The 23,950-nt window shown below is 39.4% G+C and overlaps 1 protein-coding gene across 1 annotated transcript in view; it reads left to right on the top strand.

The window, feature by feature from the left end:
- The first annotated feature begins 4,821 nt into the window (after positions 1-4,821).
- Positions 4,822-23,950, top strand: part of LOC116892795 (zinc finger protein 501-like) — a 35,331-nt gene continuing 16,202 nt past the window's right edge. The window contains exon 1 of the mRNA XM_032894668.1: positions 4,822-4,986. The gene's annotated coding sequence lies outside the window, so the exon portion shown is untranslated. The remainder of the gene's footprint in view (positions 4,987-23,950) is intronic.

The raw sequence follows: 23,950 nt of genomic DNA, 5'->3' as shown, positions 1-23,950 counted from the left end.
CTAGCCAGAGCAATCAGACAAGAAAAGGAGATCAAAGGGATACAGATTGGAAAAGAAGAAGTCAAAATATCACTATTTGCAGATGATATGATAGCATATTTAAGTGATCCCAAATGTTCCACCAAAGAACAACTAAACCTGATAAACAACTTCAGCAAAGTGGCAGGGTATAAAATTAACTCAAATAAATCAGTAGTCTTCTTCTACACAAAAGAGAAACAAGCCGAGAGAGAAATTAGGGAAACAACACTCTTCATAACAGTCCCAAATGATATAAAATACCTTGTCGTGACTCTAACGAAACAAATGAAAGATCTGTATGATAAGAACATCAAGCCTCTGAAAAAAGAAATTGAAGAAGATCATAAAAGATGGAAAGATCTCCCATGCTCATGGATTGGCAGGATTAATATAGTAAAAATGGCCATATTATCAAAAGCGACCTAGAGATTCAATGCAATCCCCATCAAAATACCAATCCAATTCTTCAGAGAGTTAGACAGAACAATTTGCAAATTCATCTGGAATAACAAAAAACACCAAATAGCTAAAACTATCTTCAACAATAAAAGGACTTCCAGGGAAATCACTATCTCTGAACTCAAGCAGTATTACAGAGCAATAGTGCTGAAAACTGCATGGTATTGGTACAGAGACAGACAGACAGACCAGTGGAATAGAATTGAAGACCCAGAAATGAACCCACACACTTATGGTCACTAGATTTTTGACAAAGAAGCCAAAACCATCCAATAGAAAAAAGATAGCATTTTCAACAAATGGTGCTGGTTCAACTGGAGGTCAACATGTAGAACAATGTAGATCAATCCGTGCTTATCACCCTGTACAAAGCTTAAGTCCAAGTGGATCAAGGACCTCCAGATCAAACCACATACACTCAAATTAATAGCAGAAAAAATGGGGAAGCATCTCAAACACATGGGCACTGGAGAAAATTTCTTGAACAAAGCACCAAAGGCTTATGCTCCAAGATCAAGAATTGACAAATGGGATCTCATAAAACTGCAAAGCTTCTACAAGGCAAAGTACACTGTTGTTAGTACAAAACGGCAACCAACAGATTGGGAAAAGATCTTTACCAATCCTACAACAGATAGAGGGCTTATATCCAAAATATACAAAGAACTCAAGAAGTTAGACTGCAGGGAGACAAATAACCCTATTAAAGAATGTGGTTCAGAGCTAAACAAAGAATTCACAGGTGAGGAATGCCGAATGGCTGAGAAACACCTAAAGAAATGTTCAACATCTTTAGTCATAAGGGAAATGCAAATCAAAACAAACCTGAGATTTCACCTCATACCAGTGAGAATGTCTAAGATCAAAAACTCAGGTGAAAGCAAATGCTGGTGAGAATGTGGAGAAAGAGGAACACTCCTCCATTGTTGGTGGGATTGCAGACTGGTACAACCATTCTGGAAATCAGTCTGGAGGTTCCTCAGAAAATTGGACATTGAACTACCTGAGGATCCAGCTATACCTTTCTTGGGCATATACCCAAAAGATGCCCGAACATATAACAAAGACACATGCTCCACTATGTTCATAGCAGCCTTATTTATAATAGCCAGAAGCTGGAAAGAACCCAGATGCCCTTCAACAGAGGAATGGATACAGAAAATGTGGTACATCTACACAATGGAATACTAGTCAGCTATTAAAAACAATGACTTTATGAAATTCATGGGCAAATGGATGGAACTGGAAAATGTCATCCTGAGTGAGGTAACCCAATCACAGAAAAACACACATGATATGTACTCATTGATAAGTGGATATTAGCCCAAATGCTTGAATTACCCTAGATGCACAGAACACATGAAACTCCAGAAGGATGACCAAAATGTGAATGTTTCACTCCTTCTTTAAAAGGGGAACAAGAATACCCTTGGGAGGGTATACGGAGGCAAAGTTTAGAACAGAGGCAGAAGGAACACCCATTCAGAGCCTGCCCTACATGTGGCCCATATACAGCCACCAAACTAGATAAGATGGATGAAGCAAAGAAGTGCAGGCAAACAGGAACCAGATGTAGATCTCTCCTGAGAGACACAGCCAGAACATGGCAAATACATAGGCGAATGCCATCATTAAACCACTGAACTGAGAATGGGACACTCGTTGAAGGAATCTTAGAAAGGACTAAAAGAGCTTGAATGGGTTTGAGACCCCATATGACCAACAATGCCAACCAACCAGAGCTTCCAGGGACTAAGCCACTACCCAACGACTATACATCGACTGACCGTGGGCTCCAACCTCATAGGTAGCAATGAATAGCCTAGTAAGAGCACCAGTGGAACGGGAAGCCCTTGGTCCTGCCAAGGCTGAACCCCCAGTGAAAGTGATTGTTGGGAGGAGGGCAGTAATGGCGGGAGTATGGGGAGGGGAACATGGATGTAGAAGGGGAGGGGGAGGTGTTAGGGGGATGTTGGCCCAGAAACGGGGAAGGGGAATAACAATTGAAATGTAAGTAAGAAATACTCAAGTTAATAAAGATGAAAAAAAAAAGTTCAGTCTGGACTCTTCAAAAGACCTTTGGTTGTTTTCTGCCTCATATTATAACCCCCCAAAATACACTGTAAGCACTCCCTGTCCAAGAACCAGGTACCTTCTTGGAATACTGGGAGTTTTAGTTCTTGGGAAAACAACTAAACCTCATAGGCTGTCCTATAGGTTTGTCTCTGTAGCATGTGACCAAAGGCTATCTCTTGGTCAGTACTTAACAGTTAATAACTCTTGCACAAATGGTGGAATTGGTTTTTTCTCCAATCGGTTTTTCTCACCGAGCATCCTCAGCCACACCTTTGGGCAGCCATCTTTTCATTTTGACTCAACCCTGAGGTGTAACCTTAATAACTAAGCAAATGAAGACACATGTCTGTATGCTGTATTTACATCTAAGAGAGCATGAGTCTAGGATGGACCTCTAACGGGGAATAAAACTTTGCTCAGTAAAACATACTTTGCAGCCATAAGTTTGGTGCTTATATTATGTATTTTCTGATTCAGTCAAATGAGCGCTGGTTCCTCATATGTCTAATATCTACAAAGCTCTCTGGGTATGCCTATTCCCCAGGCCATAGACCACCCTCTTGAATAGGCGAATGGTGGGACAGGGGAGTTAAAGCATGGATGCATTTGTAAGACCCTCAGATGGAGGAGACTCTCGCTCCAATCCTGAGGACAATGCCACCCCATGAACACACGGGACTCACATCTCGATGCAAAAGCAAGAGGTTTACTTGGGATACCAGTGCACTGGGGCTCGACATGGTCCTCATGCAGGAGGGATGTAAAGAGCCTCGAATAGCAGAAATATACAGTTTATATAGTCACTACAAGGTCATACAGCTTTATTAGCTCAGCTATTCCAGTACCAAGGATATCTGACTTGGCAAATGTTTTCTGTCCTGTAGCACAATCTATACCATCTGTTCTTGTAGGCAGCTAGCTTCCTGGGGAGTAGGTGGGAATGTACTCCCTGTGCTTCCTGGTCTATTGTCTAACGACTAGCTAAGCAGAGGTCAACGGAAAATTTTTTTTTACTCTTAAGAAATGGCTGCACTGGTGTCAAACGGGGATTTTTCACATTTAAGTTCGAGGATCTTTGGGGTTGGGGATTTAGTTCAGTGGTAGAGCCCTTGCCTAGCAAGCGCAAGGACCTGGGTTCGGTCCTCAGCTCCGGAAAAAAAAAAAAAAAAAGTTAAGAAAAAAATAGTTCGAGGATCTTTGTGACTGCTGTAGCAAATGTGCAAACTACACGTACTGCAAATGCTCTACATTATTTTAGGAAAATATTCTGGTAACCATAAGTTAAATGAGAAAACTGTGATACACCCAGTTCACCGGATCTCAAGCTACCGGACATGGGAGAACAGCGTCCTTAAGAGCAGTTGCAGGAACCATTGAACTGAGAACGGGACCCCAGTTGAAGGAATCAGAGAAAGAACTGGAAGAGCTTGAAGGAGCTCGAGACCCCATATGAATAACAATGCCAAGCAACCAGAGCTTCCAGGGACTAAGCCACTACCCAAAGACTATATGGACTGACCCTGGACTCTGACCTCATAGGTAGCAATGAATATTCTAGTAAGATCACCAGTGGAAGGGGAAGCCCTGGGTCCTGCTAAGACTGAACCCCCAGTGAACGTGATTGTTGGGGGGAGGGCGGCAATGGGGGGAGGATGGGGAGGGGAACACCCATAAAGAAGGGGAGGGGGAGGGATTGGGGGATGTTTGCCCGGAAACCGGGAAAGGGAATAACACTCGAAATGTATATAAGAAATACTCAAGTTAAAAAAAAAAAAAAAAAAAAAGCAGCTGCAGGAAACACACCGCTGCTCCGCTCCGCTCCGCTCCCGCCCGTTTCCCAACCACACAGCTCCTCTGACCTGGGAGGTTCCAGGGCGACCGGTCTGCTGTTCCCGTCGCTGCGCTGTTGACTCTCCTGGGTCCACACAGGAAAACGCATCTGAGAAGAGTTTACGGGTTTCGGAAAGAACCAGGTCAGGGTAACTCGCCTGCAGTTAGAGTAAAGACAACGTAACTCCAATATCTATCTAAGGGAATGATAGGTTTTCCAGTCTATCTAGCCAAGAAAGTTGGAGCAGCTCTCCTAGACCCGCCCAGTCCGCCACGGTTCCGGTCACGTGATAGCTCTAAACCCTTTCAGGCCGGGCGATTTCGCTTCATTGGTTACTTCTGAAGAGTCCATCCAGCTACGTTCTTCTCTTCGTCACCAGCTCCAAATATTCAGTCCAGAGTGACACGGTAATCCACCATTCCCTTGCTACCTGAGTAACCCATGTGTACACGAACTGAGTGCTGGGGTTTCGCTCCTACTTTCCTCCGGAAACCGGAAAACTCTGTTCAGACGCAGTTTCCTGGCTGCGGGCCTGGGAGAATCAGCAGTCAGCAGCACAGCAGTGGGAACCAGAGCCTGGGGACCCTGGAACCTCCCAGGTCAGAGGAGCTGCGGGGCTAAAAAAACCGGACAGAGGGGAGCAGGGGTGTGTTTTCCGCAGCTGCTCTTAAGGATGCTGCTCTCACCATTCTGTTGTGGATTTCTTACCGTTGTCAGGAAGTTGAGATACTATGAAATGGGGGTTCATCGTGATTTTTTTCATTTATCCTACAGTTAGCAGAATATTCAGTCATAAAATAACTCATTAAAAAACGGTAGAGCAGTTGCATTATCTGCTGTTTGCTGTTGTGGCCATTATAAAGCTTACGGAATGTAAATTTACTCATGCTTTCTTTTTTCCTTTTTTTTTTTTTTTTTTTTTTTCCCCGGAGCTGGTGCCAAATTCCAAGGCCTTGCGCTTGCTAGGCAAGCGCTCTACCACTGAGCTAATTCCCCAACCCCTTATTCATGCTTTCTAACTCTTGTGTTTTACTACTTGCTTATTCAAGAAAATGCCTTTTACCCTGCTTAGTAGAGCTTTGTATATATAATAATCATATGAAGAACCAGTGCGGGTTTTTTGAACAGAAAATATACGTTATGTATTGTAAACATTAATATTTACTAAGCATGAATTTTTCATCAGGGTTGTATGTAGTTTAGGATGAAAGTAAAGCATTCAGAAATATGTCTTCATATGTTGTGTTCTTACAGTACACCTCAGGTCCAGGCAAGCCCATTTCTGCTGTACAAGTGTTATCAGACTACACTATTTTTATAATTAGAAACCCACTATAGATTAAAGTTTTAGAAAGCACCTTTTGTACTATTATGATCACTCCCCTGTATCAGAAAAAATTGTCTCCTCGGTTGAAGTAAAGCACTCAGCCTATAAACATGTGGCAAAACTGTTATGGGTTTTTTTTTTTTTTTTCGTTTTGTTTTGTTTTTTTATATATTTTAGGGTTTGTTAACATTCAGTGCTGTAACTATGGACTTCTTGTAGAAGGAGTGGGAATGCCTAGACTCTGCTGACAGGGTTTTCTGCAGAGATCTCCCTTTAGATAAGTGCGACAATTTGGTTTCTGTGGGAGAAAATAGTTTTTTTGCTGTCTCCCTAGTTCCTTTCCAGGATTCCTAGGAGAATGACTCTTGTATGTGTTTAAGCTGTGTGTGAATGAGACTCACATCTCACAAAGTAAAGTGAAAATCATTAGAGTAAAAGAGTCATTTTAATTTGTGATATTTTCTCTTTCCTTCATGTTTATTCTTTTGGAGGCATCATTTATTTTTGTTCCATGAAAAGTTCTGGGTGCTTTCTGAAGACTTTCCCATATGCGGGTCACACTCTTCACGAAGTTCTGCTCACCTGTGAGTCTAAACTAAGAGCCCTGGATGGTGAAGGGAGGAAACCATAGCAAAGGATCCAGGTGTGTTAGAGGAATTGAGGAAGGGCTGGGGAAGGTCTCAAGTGACAGTAGAAAGAGAACATGAGATTGGTTTTGCTAGATTCTATTTTCGTCCAGATATTTCTGCATAATTACACTGAGAATATTCTCTTTGGAGATATTAGAAGGTTCTCTATGTAAGAATTAATAAAAAGAGGTAAATATAATTTAATTTGGTTTTGTATGTAAGGATGTCATCCCCGGTCCATTCATATAACTGATCATTTCTTCTTACCAATATTAAATATTTTCATTATTATAATGTTTGTCAGAACAATTGATGCCTCTTAATTTTTTGGAGGATTTCGCATTTCCTTTAAGTTCTCTTGTCTTTTATGGTTAATGTCTCCATTTCCTAAAATAATGCAAATAGGATTTTGATAAAATTTGATTGATATCTCTCTATAGAGTTTTAAACTCTGTTTATATTACCTTCCCATTGATATCTGCTGTTGTCTGTCTTCCTGTCAACTCTCAATGTGTTGCATTACTATAATTTTAATATATTTTAAAATCACCCTTGATTTTGATTCTTCTCTTACATATTTTAAAATTCTTCGTGGTTTCTCTTCCATGTATGTGCTTGGAAGAATTTCTCTATATTTCAAAATGTCTATAGAATTTGGTATTTCCAACTTCAAAATCATCCTTTCTTCAAATGATCGAGTGGGAACATGCTAGCAGTGACTCAGTATTCAGGTCTTTTATGTGTTCTTCGGTCTTCTGTTGATGTCAATATTCAAGGTTCTTAAAGATGAAATTTTCTAAACTTAGGACTTCACTGGATTTAAAGACTTTTTTGTTGTTGTTACTACTGTTTTTTGAGACACTTTGTCTATGTAGTCCTGGCAGTTCTGGAACTCTGTAGATAAGGCTTCTCTTGAAGTTAGAGATCTCTCTTCCCCAGCTTCTTTGAGAGCCAGGATAAAAGGTTTGTACCACCCCGCCTTCCTGACTGACATGGACAGAGGGGACAATGCTTCATGAAATTTGAGAAGATGTGTGTCTTCTGCTGTTCTGTGGAGGGTTTTCTGGAGGCCTGCTACTCATTGCTGTTTTTCTGTGCTGTTCATGCTTGTCTTTATCAATGGAGAACATTGAAGCTTAACTGTATCGCTGTCTGTCTGTTTCCTACACTTCTATTCTGTCATTGCTTGTTTTATGTATTTGAAAACTTTTGTGAAATGCATTCATGTTGATCCTACATTTTTCTGGAAATGTACCGTTTGATCATTTGTTAATATTCTTTTAATGACTGCTTCTATTTCCCTATGGATTAAATGGATATCATGTTGATTTCACTTTGAAATGTGTTGCCTATGGATAAAAAGTATCCATTTATTTTAGGTGTTTACAATTTGTTGGAATAAGGGTTTTTAAAATATGTATTATTGATTCTCTGGATTTCCTTGATATCTGTGGATTTGTTTCTATTTTCTTTGATTTTTGTTAATGTAGATATTCTTTCTCTACCTTTTAGTTAGTTTGGGTAGGGGTTTATTTATCTTGTTGATTTTTGTCACAGAACCAATTTTTTTTCCACTGATTCGTAGTATTATTCTCTGTAAGTCTGTTTTATTGATTTCAGTCCTGCGTTTTATAATTCCTTGCTGTCTACTTCCCTTGGGTGTGATTATTTTGTGTGTGTGTGTGTGTGAGAGAGAGAGAGAGTTTCAGTGTGCTGCTAATTTGCTAGGAAGCGATTTCTCCATTTAGTTTCTTTCTTGATCCATTTTTACTTCAATAGAGTTCTTCACTTTCCATGTGTTTATATGCATCCTTAGGACTGAAACCTTTATAGACGTTCCAAAATACACCATTTGCTGCCTTAAACAGCCACAAGCTTTTATACTAGCCTTTTGAGTTTAAAAGTGGACGTTCAGGTCCTGGAGAGTCAACAGTCAGCAGTCTAGAGAACCTCACAGGTATGAGAAGCTTCTGGACTGGGAAAAGGGCAAGAGTTGAGCAGATGTGTGCTCTCTGAGACTGCTCAGAAGTGCAAAGCTTTCAGACTTCTATTGTAAATATCTTTCCATTATCGATAAGGTTGAAATCCCATGGGCTACCTTTTATCATGATGTTTTTTTAAGTTTATCTTAACTGTTGCCAGATTTTTTTTCTGACATAATGTAATCTAATAGAGCATTTGACTTGCATTATCTGACATGTACAAATAAGGTTCTTTTGGCTGTTGTCCATGTCCAAAACTACTGTAATTTAAATGTCATCCATGTTTTCTACTCCTCTGTTTTGTCACTTGCCTAGTCAAGAGAATAGTCCTTGCCCCTGGTGACTAAATATCACTAGAGAACTTTATAGATAATAATTACATGACAAACCACTGCAGAAAAAGTAGTTTATCAAAGATCACAGGTGGCTCTAAATGTTAACACATACTAAGCAAACTTTTTGCTACATATAAGTTTTCCATCTGATATATCTGCACTATTGATTGCAAATACAGCTTTCAGAAATGTGTCTATAAATGCTGAATTCTTACATTACACCTTAAGGCCTAAGGCTTTATATCCATATGTATGTAAGGCTTTATATCCAGTATGTATATTGGGAGAGATTATCAGAGAATTTTATGGTTGGAAAATCATTTTAGATCTTACAAGTGTCTCCTTGGTTGGAAAGAAAAGAAAAGAAACCCATTCTACCCATGCACAAGTAGCCAGAGCGTTGTGTGTTATTTCAGGGTTTGTTGACATTCAGTGCTGTGACTGTGGACTTCTCGTAGGAAAAGTGGGCATGCCTAGACCCTGGTGACAGGATTTTTTGTAGTGATTTCTTATTAGAGACATGTAGGACTCAAATTTCTATGGGTACAAACAATTTTTTTTCTAATCTTTCTAGCTCCATCTTGGATTCCTGGGAAAATTCTTGTGTGTTTCTGTACTGTTTGGAAACGAGTGTGTGTGTGTGTGTGTGTGTGTGTGTGTGTGTGTGTGTGTGTGTGTGTGTACTGTTTTCTCTTTTCTTGTTATCCTCTTCATTGGTGTTATGTATCTTTTAGTTTTATTCTATGAAAAGTATCAGGTGCTTTCTGAAGAATCTTTTTCCAGTACCCAAATCTCAGCCAGTGCTCAGCCAGTCATGCTCCTCTCTCAATCTGAAGAAAGAGACCTGGATGGTGAACAGAGAAAACTATAGCAAATAATCCAGGTATGGTAAAGGTACTGACATACATAGGAAGGGACGGGGAGGGGCTCAAATGACAATAGAAACATGACATGAAGCAGATTTTTCCATATTCAATTTATTTAGAGATTTTTCTAGAGAATTTTACTGAGAATAATCTTAGGATTTATTCTATTGTAGGTGATTGAACACTGTATTATTAGTGTTCAGAGACAACTATGATTTTGTTTGATTTTGCATGTGAGTGACACTTTCCGTCTGCCATTCACTTCACTGGTTACGTCTTCATACCAATATTAAAAGATTTTATTATTAAAATTTTAATGAAGTGTTTAGTTAGAAAAATTGATGTCTCTTGCTTTCTCTGCTATCAGAGTTTTTGGAACATTTTGTAGTTTCATCAGATTCTATGTTTTTTTTTCCCTCCATATTTATTAACTCAGGTATTTCTTATTTACCTTTCAATTGTTATTCCCTTTCCTGGTTTTCCGGCCAACATCCCCCTTCTCCTCCCCTTCTATATAGCTGGTTCCCCCCCCATCCTCCCCCCCCCCCGCCCATTACTGCCATCCCTCCAACAATCATGTTCACTGGGGGTTCAGTCTTGGCAGGACCAAGGGCTTCCCCTTCCACTGGTGCTCTTACTAGGCTATTCATTGCTACCTATGCGGTTGGAGCCCAGGGTCAGTCCACGTATAGACTTTGGGTAGTGGCTTAGTCCCTGGAAGCTCTGGTTGGTTGGCATTGTTGTTCATATGGGGTCTCAAACCCCTTCAAGCTCTTCCAGTCCTTTCTCTCATTCCTTCAACGGGGGTCCCGTTCTCAGTTCAGTGGTTTGCAGCTGGCATTCTCCTATGTATTTGCTTATTCTGGCTGTATCTCTCAGGAGAGATCAACATCCAGTTCCTGTCAGCCTGCACTTCTTTGCTTCATCCATCTTATCTAGTTTGGTGGCTGTATATGTATGGGCCACATGTGGGGCAGGCTCTGAATGGCTGTTCCTTCAGCCTCTGTTCTAAACTTTGCTTCCCTATTCCCTCCCAAGGGTATTCTTGTTCCCCCTTTTAAAGAAGGAGTGAAGCATTCACATTTTGGTCATCCTTCTTGAGTTTCATGTGTTCTGTGCATCTAGGGTAATTCAAGCATTTGGGCTAATAGCCACTTATCAATGAGTGCATATCATGTGTGTTTTTCTGTGATTGGGTTACCTCCCTCAGGATGATATTTTCCAGTCCCCCCCCCCATTTGCCTATGAATTTCATAGAGTCATTGTTTTTGATAGCTGAGTAGTATTCCATTGTGTAGATGTACCACATTTTCTGTATCCATTCCTCTGTGGAAAGGCATCTGGGTTCTTTCCAGCTTCTGGCAATTATAAATAAGGCTGCGATGAACATAGTGGAGCACGTGTCTTTTTTATATGTTGGGGCATCTTTTGGGTATATGCCCAAGAGAGGTATAGCTGGATCCTCAGGCAGTTCAATGTCCAATTTTCTGAGGAACCTCCAGACTGATTTCCACAATGGTTGTACAACTCTGCAATCCCACAAACAATGGAGAAGTGCTCCTCTTTTTCCACATCCTCGCCAGCATATTCTGTCACCTAAGTTTTTGATCTTAGCCATTCTGACTGTTGTGAGATGGAATCACAGGGTTGTTTTGATTTGCATTTCCCTCATGGCTAAAGGTGTTGAACATTTCTTTAGGTGTTTCTCAGCCCTTTGGCATCCCTCAGCTGTGAATTCTTTGTATAGCTTTGAACCCCATTCTTTAATAGGGGTATTTGTCTCCCTGCAGTCTAACTTCTTGAGTTCTTTGTATATTTTGTATATAAGCCCTCTCTCAGTTGTAGGATTAGTGAAGATCTTTTCCCAATATGTTGGTTGCCGTTTTGTCCTAACAGTGTCCTTTGCCTTACAGAGAATTTGCAGTTTTATGAGATCCCATTTGTTGATTCTTGATCTTAGAGCATAAGCCATTGGTGTTCTTTTCAGGAAATTTTCTCCAGTGCCCATTTGTTTGAGATTCTTCCCCACTCTTTGTTCTGTTAATTTGAATGTATCTGGTTTGATGTGGAGGTCCTTGATCCACTTGGACTTAGGCTTTGTACAGGGTGATAAGAATGGTTCCATCTGCATTCTTCTACGTGCTGACCTCCAGTTGAAACAGCACCATTTGCTGAAAACGCTATCTTTTTTTCCATTGGATGGTTTTGGCTCCTTTGTCAAAATTCAAGTGACCATAGGTGTGTGGGTTCATTTCTGGGTCTTCAATTCTATTCCACTGGTCTATCTGTCTGTCTCCATACAAATAAACAGTTTTTATCACTATTGCTCTGTAATACGGCTTGAGTTCAGGGATAGTGATTGCTCCGGAAGTCTTTTCATTGTTGAGGATAGTTTTTGCTATCTTGTTTTTTTGTTTTTTGGTTTTTGTTTTGTTTTGTTTTGTTTTGTTTTTTTGTTTTTTTGTTTTTTTTTTGTTATTCCTGATGAATCTGCAAATTGTTTTGTCTAACTCTATGAACAATTGGGTTGGAATTTTGATGGGAATTGCATTGAATCTATAGATCGCTTTTGGTAAAATGGTCATTTTTACCATTTTAATCCTGCCAATCCATGAGCATGGGAGATCATTTCATCTTTTATGATCTTCTTCAATTTCTTTTTTCAGAGGCTTGACGTTCTTATCATACAGATCTTTCACTTGCTTGGTTAAAGTCACAACAAGGTACTTTATATTATTTGGGACTATTATGATGGGTGTCATTTCCCTAATTTCTTTCTCGTCTTGTTTCTCTTTTGTGTAGAGAAAGGCTACTGATTTATTTGAGTTAATTTTATACCCAGCCACTTTGCTGAAGTTGTTTATCAGCTTTAGTAGTTCTCTGGTGGGACTTTTGGGATCACTTAAGTATACAATCATATCTCTGCAAATAGGGATATTTTGACTTCTTCCTTTCATATCTGTATCCCTTTGATCTCCTTTTGTTCTCTGATTGCTCTGGCTAGGACCTTGAGAACTATATTGAATAGGTAGGGAGAGAGTGGGCACCCTTGTCTAGTCCCTGATTTTACTGGGATTGCTTCATTTTTCTCTCTATTTAGTTTAATATAAGCTACTAGTTTGCTGTATATGGCTTTTACTTTGTTTAGGTATGAGCCTTGAATTCCTGTTCTTTCCAGGACTTTTATCTTGAAGGGGTGTTGGATTTTGTCAAATGCTTTCTCAGCATCTAATGAAATGATCATATGGTTTTTATCTTTCAGTTTGTTTATATAGTGGATTACATTGATGGTTTTCTGTATATTAAACCATACCTGAATCCCTGGGATGAAGCCTACTTGGTCATGGTGGATGATTGTTTTGATGTGCTCTTGTATTCGGTTTGCAAGAATTTTATGAGTATCTTTGCGTTGATATTCATAAGGGAAATTGGTCTGAAGTTCTCTTTCTTTGTTGAGTCTTTGTGTCATTTAGGTAAAAGAGTAATTGTGGCTTCATAGAAGGAATTCGATAGGGCTCCATCTCTTTCAGTTTCCTAGAGTAGTTTGGATAGTACTGGTATGATGTTTTCTATGAAGGTCTGATAGAATTCTGTACTGAACCCATCTGGACCTGGGCTCTTTTAGGTTGGGAGTCTTTTAATGACTGCTTCTACTTCTTTAGAAGTTATGGGGTTGTTTTAAATGGTCTATTTGTTCCTGATTTAACTTCGGTACCTGGTATCTTTCTATGAAATTGTCCATTTCCTCCAGATTTTCAAGTTTTGTTGAATATAGGTTTTCATAGTAGGATCTGATGATTTTTTTAATTTCCTCTGATTCTGTAGTTATGTCTCCCTTTTCATTTCTGATTTTGTTCATTTGGACACACTCTCTGTGTCCTCTCGTTAGTCTGGATAGGGGTTTATCTATCTTGTTGATTTTCTCAAAGAACCAACTTTTGGTTCTGTTGATTCTTTCTATGGTCCTTTTTGTTTCTACTTGGTTGATTTCAGCTCTGAGTTTATTTATTTCCTGCCTTCTACTCCTCCTGGGTGTATTTGCTTCTTTTTGTTCTAGAGCTTTTAGGTGTGCTGTCAAGCTGGTGACATATGTTCTCTCCTGTTTCTTTCTGCAGGCACTCAGAGCTATGAGGTTTCTTCTTGGCACAGCTTTCATTATGTCCCATAAGTTTGGGTATGTTGTACCTTCATTTTCATTAAATTCTAAGAAGTCTTTAATTTCTTTCCTTATTTCTTCCTTGACCAGGTTATCATTGAGTAGAGCATTATTCAACTTCCATGTATATGTGGGCATTCTTTCCTTATTGTTATTGAAGACCAACTTTAGCCCGTGGTGGTCTTATAGGATGCATGGGATTATGTCTCTCTTTCTGTATCTGTTGTGGCAAGGCTATCTGCTATTTCTATATGTTCTGTATCTGTTTTATGACCGATTATATGGTCAATTTTGGAGAAAGTACCATGAAGTGGTGAGAAGAAGGTATATCCTTTTGTTTTAGGATAGAATGTTCCATAAATATCTATTAAATATATTTGGTTCATGACTTCTCTTAGTCTGTCTATGTCTCTGTTTAATTTCTGTTTCCACGATGTGTCCATTGATGAGAATGGGGTGTTGAAGTCTCCTACTATTATTGTGTGAAGTGAAATGTGTACTTTGAGCTTTAGTAAGGTTTCTTTTATGTATGTAGGTGCACTTTTATTTGGAGCATAGATATTTAGGATTGAGAGTTCATCTTGGTGGATTTTTCCATTGATTAATATGAAGTGTCCTTCCTTATCTTTTTTGATGACTTTTGATTGAAAATCGATTTTATTCCATATTAGTCTGGCTACTCCAGCTTGCTTCTTCAGACCATTTGTTTTCCAGCCTTTTACTCTGAGGTAGTGTCCGTGTTTGTCTCTGAGGTGTGTTTCCTGTAGGCAGCAGAATGCAAGGTCCTCATTGGGTATCCAGTTTGTTAATATGTATCTTTTTATTGGGGAATTGAGTCCATTGATGTTGAGAGATATTAAGGAATAGTGATTATTGCTTCCTGTTATACTCGTATTTGGATGTGAGATTATGTTTGTGTTCTTGTCTTCTCTTTGTTTTGTTGCAAAACGATTAGTTTCTTGCTTTTTCTAGGGTGTAGATTGCCTCCTTTTGTTGGGCGTTACCATTTATTATCCTTTGTAGGGCTGGATTTGTAGAAAGATATTGTGTAAATTTGGTTTTGTTGTGGAATATCTTGGTTTCTCCATCTATGTTAATTGATAGTTTTTCTGGATACCGTAACCTGGGCTGGCATTTGTGTTCTCTTAGGGTCTGTATGACATCTGTCCAGGATCTTCTGGCTTTCATAGTCTCTGGCGAAAAGTCTGGTGTGATTCTGATAGGTCTGCCTTTATATGTTACTTGACCTTTTTCCCTTACTGCTTTTAATATTCTTTCTTTATTTTGTGCGTTTGGTGTTTTGACTATTATGTGACGGAAGGAGTTTCTTTTCTGCTCCAATCTATTTGTAGTTCTTTAGGCTTCTTGTATGTTTATGGGCATCTCTTTCTTTAGGTTAGGGAAGTTTTCTTCTATGATTTTGTTGAAGATATTTACTGGAATTTTGAGCTTGGAGTCTTTACTCTCTTCTATCCCTATTATCCTTAGGTTTGATCTTCTCATTGTTTCCTGGAGTTCTTGTACATTTTCGGCCAGTATCTTTTTCCATGTTGCATTACCTTTGACCGTTGTTTCGATGATTTCTATGGAATCTTCTGCTCCTGAGATTCTCTCACCTATCTCTTGCATTCTGTTGGTAATGCTTGTATCTAAGGCTCCTTGTCTCTATATATGTTTTCTATATTCAGGGTTGTCTCCCTTTGTGCTTTCTTTATTGCTTCTATTTCCATTTTTAATTCCTTCTCCTGTTTGATTGTGTTTTTCTGTAATTATTTCAGTGATTTTTTTGTGTTTCTTCTCTATAGGCTTCTACTTGTTCATTTGTGTTTTCTTTCATTTCTCTAAGGGAGTTTTTTATGTCTTTCTTGAAGTCCTCCATCATCATGATCAAATGTGATTTAAAATGAAGATCTTGCTTTTCTGGTGTGTTTGTATATTCAGTGTTTGCTTTGTGGGAGAATTGGGCTCCAATGATGCCATGTAGTCTTGGTTTCTGTTGCTTAGGTTCCTGTGCTTGCCTCTTGCCATCAGGTTGTCTCTGGTGTTACCTTGTTCTGCTATTTCTGACAGTGGTTAGACTGTCATATAGGCCTGTGTGTCAGGAGTGCTGTAGACCTGTTTTTCTGTGTTTTTTTTTTTTTTTTTTTCCAGCCAGGTATGGGAACAGAGTGTTCTGCTTTCAGTCGTGTAGTCGTTCCTGTCTACTGATCTTCTGGTGTTCCTGTAGGCATGTGCCCTGAGTCCACCAGGCAGGTCACTTGGAGCAGAAAAGTTGGTCTTCTTTCTGGTCTCGGACCTGGAGTCAGTTCTCAGAGCCTGGTTTTAGCTCTCTGTGAGGGCAGCAACCAGAACGGCCTGCCCTGCCTTCTCTTGGAACCCTGTGCACAGGGGGCCCAGATAACACTACCGTTTTCCTCTAGAGTCAGAAATGTGGTGAGAAAGTCGTCTCCTCTGGCTTCGCAGGCATGTCTGCCCCTCTGAAGGTCTAGCTTTCCCTCCCAAGGTATTTGGGTGGAGGGAGCTCTTTGACCCGGTCCCTTCAGATCCAGGCAGTGTCTGGACCACAGCATTGAGTGCCCCTATCTTCCTGTTCCCAGAGGCCCTATACAGTTTCCTCTTGGGTCAGGGATGTGGGCAAGGTTTGGCAGTACTGGTACTCTCTCCTGCCCTGCAGTCTCAGGAGTATCCACCTGTCTGGGTGGTGAGCTCTCTCTCCCACGGGGTTTGGGAGCAGTGAGCTGTGTGCAGGGATCAGGGAGGTTCGAGTCCCAGCTAGAAACCGGAAGTGCCAGATCTATGGTTTTTAGGGTTAAATTCTCCATTTTCTAAAAATAATGCCAGTAGTATTTTGATAAGATTTACATAATGTTTGTGAATACTATAAAACTGCATCTATATTGCCTTAGCTTGATAAGCCCCCTTATGTGTCTTTGTCTTATCAGTGTATGGTTTCTGTAGCTTCATTTTTTATGTATTTTCTAATCAGCTCTGGGTTTTCTCCCTTGTAATTTTTATAGGCTTGTAGTTTCTTACAATTTTATGAATTTAAGGAAGATATTCTCTATGTATACAAAACGTGCTTATAAGATCTAGGTACAAGTTACTTAGAATTCTTTATAAAACACAAGCATGTTTTTATGTTTTTTCACATGCTAGTAGTTAGTCAATATTCACGTGTCTTTTGTGTTTTTCTGTTCTCTATCTACTGTTGATGTAAGCATTCGAGGAAAATGGAGTTCTTAGAGAAGATACTTTTTAAACACTGATTTTACTAGGTTTGTGGACTTGTTCTATTTCTAAGATATGGTCACAGTGAAGTATGGTGGTTGAAGTTGGAGTAGACTGAGCATCTTCTCAGTTGTGTGTATAATTTTCTGGAGGCCTGTTAGGCATTATTGGTTTACTGTGCTCTTCATGGTCATCTTTCTCAATGGTGGACATTGAAGCTTTGCCATATCACCATCTATCTGCTGCCTACAATTTTGTCATTAATTGTTTCGTGTATTTGGAAAGTTGTTTTTGTGAAATGCATTCATGTTGATCACATAGCTCTCTGGTCATGGAGACTGGATACATGACAGGACAGCTTACACCTTAAGTCAAAATTGGAATTATTAGGAACTATCCCTGTGTATAATAAAAAGTTGTTTGTATAAATGGAGCCCAGAGTGGCACACATTCCATGCTCATTGTAATGTAGCAAAAGATTTATCATTTGATGATATAGTTAGGTACATAGCAATAACTTTTATGAGGATCAACCCTAATTGTGGAATAATTTATATTATAATAAAATGCTGTCATCCATCATCTGCATTAGTAAAATAAGTTGGAATAATGGCTCTGTGTTAATTGTGTCCTTAGTCAAACTCAACAAACTTTTCCATTCTACATATGACAAGTGCACTGAAACCAAACACATTGAGTGATATTCTGTCATACTCATTTCAGTGCATATGTGACCTAGGCAGCCACATGATTCTGAACAGAAGAGGAGGATGTGGGCATTAGTCTCATGTTTCTGTGAATCCTCCCCACAATGCCACATGGAGACCCTGGGGAAGACTTCTCTTGATCCTCTTGTCCCATCACTTGTTACATTTTCATCCCATTTATTCCCCTTACATTTCATGTATGGTTGAGGTTTGCAGTGGGTAGCCAACTATTCAATTCCAACTACCATGTATGGGACAGTATGTATTTCCATAACTCAATCCTGAAATAGAAACTTAAGGGTTCTTTGAAAAGTCAGTTATGTTGGATTGTATTTTGCAGTCTGGAGAGGGGCTTGCTTGTTGAGCTAACTCTGCATCTTTGCTGAGAGTCAGGCAAGGAATTCCTGTTGTCCCTACTGGTCCTAATCCCTCCTGCTGATTCATGCCAATTCACCTGAGGCCAGGCTGTCTCTTCTAAGTTGTGCAATAACTGCTGATTTGTGTTTGCTGTCAGTATTCTACTGAACTATACTGATGGTATATTGGAGCTTTCTTGTGGAATGTTTGTAGGTTTTGAATTGAAGAATTATGTGTTGTAAAATTTTCATACACTCAAACTGTCACATAAAAGAATACACAACACAATAATCTTAAATCCAATTGATAAGATATAATTTTCCACTTACATAAAGCCTGATACCATCCATCCCTTAGGAACATTGATAACAACCTGGAAATACACAAAAAAAATCTTTTAACGTCACCTGTCGTATTGTCCTGCCACAGCTTTTTCTCCCTCTCCCTCCTGTCTCTTCCTCTCTCTGTTCCAGTCTCCTCCCCTTCCTTCAAAGTTTTCTCCCGCCCATCCTTCCTTCTCGTCCAATGACAGGTCTCCTTCCATCTTGTGCCTGCCTCACCTGTGACATCATCCTACAATTATGTTTCCCAAATTACATAATTTGGGGGAAAAAATGCTTTCCTTGTTCTCTTATTTGTCACATTGAAAATGTTGTAGGTCTTGCTTGCTCTTTGTAAGCAAGTATGCACTGTTACGAGTTATTATGGAGCAATTGCACATCCTTGATTTTATTCTGAGTATAATAGAATGATGATAACTATTGTCAGATTTTGTAAAGACAGGGTTAGGATTTTGGCTGCCATCTTGATTATTCTGTGGTATGTTTCTTCTGCTCTTTTGTGGGATAATGAACTGTGCAAGGAAGCTTGGTAAGGTAGAGCGGGTCTGAGACTCCAGTATTTATGTACCCACCTGAGAGATGGTGGGCGCCTCCCTGTTCCCTCCCTATGTTGGCTATCTAGCCCAAACCAGAATTCTCCATGGTAATGACATACCTAGAGGCCTTGAGGGTTTAGCCCATAAGCCTTTCTTCCTAGACATTCCTTCCTGCAAAAGGTATTGAATCTCTAGTCCACCCTGAGAGGCTGGTACAGTCACCAGTGAGCTAAGCCAGAATTCCATTTACTCCCAGCCTCGGGCTAGACACTCCTCAGCCTGCAGGCCCCTAACTCTGCTCCCAACTCCTCCCAACTCAGTGAGGCCTAGATGTCCAGGAGTTTGGGAGCCCTGGTCTGAACCTCTTCGGGGGCCTGTGGACCCCAACATATTGTTCCCAACATTTTTGTGCAGTTCTCCAGTAGCAACTAGAGGCCCAGAAGTCAGTGAACCCTAACTTCAGTTCCCCATCTTAGACTGTGTCTTCCCACCCCCAGAGCAGTGTCTCAGCACTTCCCCAAAGCCCAGCACCTGAGTGCTGTGGTGTTGGGAAAACATACATGGATCGATACTCTGATATTCTTCAGTGCTTTCATAGTGAGCTAATGTGATAATTTGCCCAAGGCCTTGTATGGATATGTTGGCATGGTTTTGTGTCTTCTGTCAATTATTACATATTGTGTGCTTTGAATTATTTGGTTTGTGTGTGTTGAAACAGTCTTGTATCCTTGGCATGAAGTCAACTTTAGTTCTCTTTCTGCATCCATTAGAAAGAATCTCTTGGTCAGTATACACCCTTGCAGCTAGTCTATGATTTGTTTGTTTTTTGTTTTTGTTGTTTTTGGTTTTGCTTATCTGCTTTCTGTATCAAGGAAAATCAGCTTTTTGTGATGAATATATAACATTCCTCTTCATTCTTTATTCTGCAATATTTTCTTCAAGATTATTATAGTTTTTTCTAAAAGAATTAAAGAATTTATTACTGAGTCTGTCCAGTCCTCAGACTTTTTTACTGGAAACACTGTGTCAGCACTTCTGTGGCCTAGTTTTATGACATAAAAAGTTTATTTTCACTTGTTTATAAGAAACTAGATTTCCCTTTTTAATTCTCAGTAATTTTGTATACCTTTTTTACAGCATGTCATCCTTCTTGTGTTTCCCACCCTAAACTATATAGACAGTGGCATAGAATGAAACCATATAAGTGTCTGTTAAATATCTGGAGAACTATTTAATATGAGAGAAATATAAGGTCATTATAATACATTGAAAGAGTTGCATATATGCTAATATCATGGTCATGACAACTTTGTGTAGTAATAGTATTTTAACATTCAGAATCAGTCCTTATCTTTGAGACATATCTAAGTCTATATGTATGTATGTATAAATATGTATGCCTGAGTGTGAATATATATGTATAAGTATATATGAGAGTAGTCCTATGTCACATATTCCTATTTTTATGTGCAACTATATGGGTTATCATCATAGAGGAAATGCATAACAGTGAGGAACTAAGGACTCTCATTTGAGTCATTACTAAATTTGGGAACCTGAGAACAGGCTGTAACAATATGCCAAGACATATATGCATGTCCAGGACGATGTTTCCAAAAGTAATAGGATTTTGATGGATCTGACATAATGAGTAAATCTTTCCCTTAAGGGCATGACTTGTAAAGATTCCCTTTATCTCTATGGACATTCTCTTATACATGGCACCCATCACAGAGTTTCTGCTATACCTGCAGATTTTGGTTTGACATTGCCTAGTACAGTTGTTTTCAGCCTGTGGGTTATGAGCCCTAGGGGCAAATTGACCCTTTTAGAAGAATCACCTAAGACTACCATAAACACATATTTCTGATGGTATTAGTAACTTATACACTGCTCTCGTAGCAATCTACAGATGTGTCTACCACATTAAAATATGAGTTCCTGGTAGTGTATTAAAAGATCATAGCATTAAAAAGATAGAGATTAACCATCTTAGAAGATTTAGCTTCTGGATATTCCATTTAAAGACATGTGTGTCCTGAATTGTAGTATTCTACTTACAAATATATTCATGTAGATTTCAAGTGATCAATATTCTTACACAAAGGAGACTTAGAAAAGATTTCAACATTGAAAGGAAAAGTAAATTGGAAAGACACATATACTTTAGGAACAATGTAAAGCTCTCTTAGATGATGATGATAATGGCTGAAACTAGATCTGATGACAATCACTTTCAGCAAAACATGGTGCTTGGCATATAGAATCTCTGTACTCGACAACAACAAAAAACACATGGAAAAATAGATGTACTGTATCTTCCAGGTAGAATGAAATGAAATTTGAATAATGGGTCAGATACTGTATTCTAGTGTGATGGCTAATCAAACTCCATTTAATGCTAGACATCCATCTTAGTACCCACGAGCCATGTGTCCCTGAGGCTGGATCTTGAATAAATTGCCAGTAATAATCGTGAATAGTAGTGTTTTGCAGCAGGTATACATTTGCTCTGTTGTGGCTCTTGACTGCTAAGGCTTGAAAAAGCCCTGAGATTGTAGTCATTTTCTTTGCCGCATTAAATGTTATTCCATGCTCTCCTGTCTGTAGGAATTTTGATAAGTGTTCTCGTATCATTTTAATTTTTGTGTCATTTTATGTGGTTTAGTATTGTCCATAACAGAGTTTTATTAATTTTTGCTTTTTTTTTATCTTTATTAACTTGAGTATTTCTTACTTACATTTTGATTGTTATTCCCTTTCCCGGTTTCCAGGCCAACATCCCCCTAACCCCTCCCCCACTCCTTCTATATTGGTGTTCCCTCCATCCTCCCCCATTACCACCTCCCCAACAATCCACGGTCACTGGGGTTCAGTCTTGGCAGGACCAAGAACCCCTTCCACTGGTGCTCTTATTGGGCTATTCATTGCTGCCCTATGAGGTCATCGAGTCCAGGGTCAGTCCATGTATTTGGGTAGTGGCTTAGTCCCTGGAAGCTGTGGTTGGTTGGCATTATTGTTCATATGGGGTCTCAAGCCCCTTCAAGCTCTTCCAGTCCTTTCTCTGATTCCTTCAACAGGGGTTGGTTCTCTGTTCAGTGGTTTGCTGCTGGCATTCGCCTATGTATTTGCTGAATTCTGGGTGTGTCTCTCAGGAGAGATCTACATCCAGGTCCTGTCGGCCTGCACTTCTTTGCTTCATCCATCTTATCTAATTGGGTGGCTGTATATGTATGGGCCACATGTGGGGCAGGCTCTGAATGGGTGTTCCTTCTGCCTCTCTTCTAAACTTTGCCTCCGTATACCCTCCGAAGGGTATTCTTGTTCCCCTTTTAAAGAAGGAGTGAAGCATTCGCATTTTGGTAACCCCTCTTAATTTTTTTTTCATGTGTTCTGTGCATCTAGGGTAATTCAAGCATTTGGGCTAATAGCCACTTATCAATGAGTGCATACCATGTGTGTTTTTCTGTGATTGGGTTACTTCACTCAGGATGATATTTTCCTGTTCCATCCATTTGCCTATGAATTTCATAGAGTCATTGTTTTTGATAGCTAAGTAGTATTCCATTGTGTAGATGTACCACATTTTCTGTATCCATTCCTCTGTGGAAGGGCATCTGGGTTCTTTCCAGCTTCTGGCTATTATAAATAAGGCTGCTATGAACATAGTGGAGCATGTGTCTTTGTTATATGTTCAGGCATCTTTTCGGTATATGCCCAAGAGAGGTATAGCTGGGTCCTCAGGTAGTTCAATGTCCAATTTTCTAAGGAACCTCCAGACTGATTTCCAGAATGGTTGTACCAGTTTGCAATGCCACCAACAATGGAGGAGTGTTCTTCTTTCTCCACATCTTCTCCAACATCTACTTTCACCTGAGGTTTTGAACTTAGCCATTCTCACTGGTGTGAGGTGAAATCTCAGGGTTGTTTTTATTTGCATTTCCCTTATGACCAAAGATATTGAACATTTCTTTAGGTGTTTCTCAGCCATTCGGCATTCCTCAGCTGTGAATTCTTTGTTTAGTTCTGAACACCATTTTTTAATAGAGTTATTTGTCTCCCTGCAGTCTAACTTCTTGAGTTCTTTGTATATTTTGGATATAAGCCCTCTATCTGTTGTAGGATTGGTAAAGATCTTTTCCCAATCTGTTGGTTGCCATATTGTCCAAACAATAGTGTCCTTTGTCTTACGAGAATTTGCAGTTTTATGAGATCCCAATTGTCGATTCTTGATCTTACAGCATAAGCCATTGGTGTTTTGTTCAGGAAATTTTCACCGGTGACAATGTGTTCGAGATGCCTCCCCACTTTTTCTTCTATTAATTTGAGTGTATCTGGTTTGATGTGGAGGTCCTTGATCCACTTGGACTTAAGCTTTGTACAGGGTGATAAGCACAGATCAATCTGCATTCTTCTACATGTTGATCTCCAGTTGAACCAGCACCATTTGCTGAAAATGCTATCTTTTTTTCCATTGGGTGGTTTTGGCTCCTTTGTCAAATATCAAGTGACCATAGGTGTGTGAGTTCATTTCTGCATCTTCAATTTTATTCCACTGGTCTGTCTGTCTGTCTCTATACCAATACCATGCAGTTTTTATCACTATTGCTCTGTAATACTGCTTGAGTTCAGGGATAGTGATTTCCCCAGAAGTCCTTTTATTGTTGAGGATAGTTTTAGCTATCCTGGGTTTTTTTTTTTATTCCAGATGAATTTGCAAATTGTTCTGTCTAACTCTGAAGAATTGGAGTGGTATTGTGATAGGGATTGCATTGACTCTGTAGATCGCTTTTGGCAAAATGGCCATTTTTACTATATTAATCCTGCCAATCCATGAGCATGGGAGATCTTTCCATCTACTGAGATCTTCTTCAGTTTCTTTCTTCAGAGGCTTGAAGTTCTTATTGTACAGACCTTTTACTTGCTTGGTTAAACTCACACTGAGGTATTTTATATTATTTGGGACTATTATGAAGGGTGTCCTTTCCCTAATTTTTTTCTCAGCTTGTTTATCTTTTGTGTAGAGGAAGGCTACTGATTTACTTGAATTAATTTTATACCCAGCCACTTTTCTGAAGTTGTTTATCAGTTTAGTAGTT

Source organism: Rattus rattus, chromosome 2 (assembly GCF_011064425.1).
Source record: "Rattus rattus isolate New Zealand chromosome 2, Rrattus_CSIRO_v1, whole genome shotgun sequence".
Classification (NCBI taxonomy): domain Eukaryota; kingdom Metazoa; phylum Chordata; class Mammalia; order Rodentia; family Muridae; genus Rattus; species Rattus rattus.
Note: the sequence above shows the minus strand (reverse complement) of the source record. Positions and strands in the feature narration are given on the sequence as shown.